A 2,481-nucleotide genomic window follows, 5' to 3' on the forward strand; every position below is an offset into this window, starting at 1 on the left:
GTTTTATCCTCATAAAAGATGCTCCAAATGGGTAAAGCTTCTGAGTTGGAAACACACCTCTAAAATAATAAGCTTAGGATTAGATTCTTCAATGGAAGAATAAAAAAAGAGATATTATCGAGCAAAACCTAAGGAAGTATTCAATGCTTCTGAAACAGAATCATGCAGGGGAGAATTAACTGTGCTGGACTTTTCATAACTGAGAGCAGGGAGGCCATCTTTGCTGTTCATGTCCCAGGTAGAATATACAATCTCTACTATCTTTGAGTTTGAGTTAGCCTTTTTTTTCAATATGCAAGTCTTTTATTGTCCCCAAATTGTACTTGTGATCAAGATCTTGTGTCTGGAGCTAGAAAAACTGAGGTCTCACTCGTCAGCCTGCCGCATGGTGCCTTCTCAGACACAGATGCCATCCACACACTTTCTGATCTCCTTGTGTTTAACTGCTGTGGCTTGCCAAATCAGAGCCGCTGAATTTGAAACAAGTTCAATATCATTGTCTTCAAGGATGAGTTCATCCTTCTGGGATGGAGAGACCAAACCAGCAACACCTGTCCTCATCCGAACCCTGTGGGTGTATTTTTCACCCAGGAAATTTTGGATTCCAACCAAAGACCCATTCTCCTGAATAACGACGTTGATGGGGAAGTGAGCATCCACAGACCTCATCTTGTAATGGAAGCCCAGTGTGACACCCTTGGTCATGTTCTGAACATGACTGCAGATGGTTCTGACAGTGGCCAGTTCCTTTCTGTTACCCCCACCATTTGTCAACATGAAGCCTCTTCTTTTTCTTTCCAAGAAGACTCAGCTCTACATTGATGTGATTGAAGTCCCTCCGAAGAGTTCCCCTGGGGCCCTTCACAATGACTGTGCGCCCCTCCTGAGTGATGTCAACATTTTCTGGAATGTCGACCGTCTGATCGCTGAGAATGGTCTTCATTCTCGAAGTGGATGGGGCAAAGAGAGCAGGCGAGTTAGCCCTGGTGAACACTGATAATACAGGTAAGCACTCTGGGACCAAAACAGTCCTAAAAGGAAACCTTGGAAAAGCAGTGATGGGCGTATAGGTGTAATTGTTTCTATGCAGATATTGCTGTCTACAGAGCAAGGGACAGTCTCAAGATCACAGCGCTTCTATGATTAGAAGGCTCCAGGAAGCTCTTACCAATCACAACCAATCAGTCACAAGTCTGCTTTGCATTTCCAGGGTCTCCTCGTCAATAGCATCAGTGACACATAGACAACGGTTTAGCAGTTGAGCACTTGTGATGCTCATGCAGAGGATTCAAGTCCAGTTGTCAGCACCTGACGTCCACTTCAGGCAGCTCACAACCACCTGTAAGTCCAGCTCCAGAAGCATTCCATGTCTCTGGCCACAAGGGGAACCGGCAGAGCCCTGCATGTACCCACACATGGATGCACATTATTGAAAGTTAAAGCACTCTTTGTAAGAAAAAAAAGTACATTTAGCATCGCTATCCTTCCTGACAGTGCCAGGGTTCTCCTGACTGACCATGTGCTCAGCAACACTGCCTTGTATTCCAGGTTTCTCCTGCATGGCTTTTATTCAGTTGAAAATGTTCCCACCAGTACTCATGTCTCCAAGTGTTCTGTTGGTTGGTTTGTTGTGGTTTCGTTTTTCTCATAAATGAGTACTGGATTTTTGTCAAATAATTTTTTTCGGAATAAATTAATGTGTTTGTGGGATTTTTCTTCTTTAACTTGTTTTGTATAGTTTATTATTTGGGTGTTTGATCAGCCCTCTTTTGCTTTTAAAAAACATAAATAATGGAACGAATTTCTATTCAATGAGTCAAATAAGTAATAAGAGCCACCTTAATACTTTCTGATGCAGGACAAGACATTTCCTAATATTGTTATTTATCGAGATGAAGACATAAAAAGCATTTGGAGTAACAAAGACAGAAAAAAATATTGCTATATCTGATTATAAAGACTATTTTAGAGGTTGATGAAATTGCTCGGTGGGTAACAATGCTTGGTTACAAGCCTAATGACCTAAGTTTGATATTCAAGATCCACATGGGAGACCCTGAAATCTAAAGATACAGACACACACACACACACACACACACACACACACTGAAGTAAGTACATACTTTACACATTTTTAAAAATTTTTAATTCTTTTCCAAAATATTAAAGTCCCAGGATTTCTTTATATGATTATCTTTTCATGTAAAATTACCAATTGTCCTGTGCTAGAATATCAGAAGTATAGTTTTATTTTTATTTCATAAACCAGAACACTCTTTCCTGCAGGAAATGCCCTATGTTGATTGAGTTACATCACTAATAACTGAGCACCATTACCACTAAGCCTTTAAAATCTTACTGTATTTATCAGCTAAAAGCATAAACAAGATTATATGTGGGAATTGTTCCACAAAATGGATGAAGTAGAGCCTCAATCTGACCTTGTCAGAGGAATCAACTCCTTCCCGCTGAACTAATTTG

At 40.5% G+C, this 2,481-nt stretch overlaps 1 pseudogene across 1 annotated transcript; it reads right to left on the minus strand.

Annotated features, from left to right (window-relative positions):
• Positions 1-366: 366 nt before the first annotated feature.
• LOC308437436 (large ribosomal subunit protein uL6-like) lies at positions 367-964 on the minus strand (annotated as a pseudogene). The gene has a single exon. The product of its transcript is annotated as a large ribosomal subunit protein uL6-like (transcript).
• Positions 965-2,481: the final 1,517 nt, after the last annotated feature.

This window comes from Micromys minutus (genome assembly GCF_963924665.1).
Source record: "Micromys minutus genome assembly, chromosome: 26".
Classification (NCBI taxonomy): Eukaryota; Metazoa; Chordata; class Mammalia; order Rodentia; family Muridae; genus Micromys; species Micromys minutus.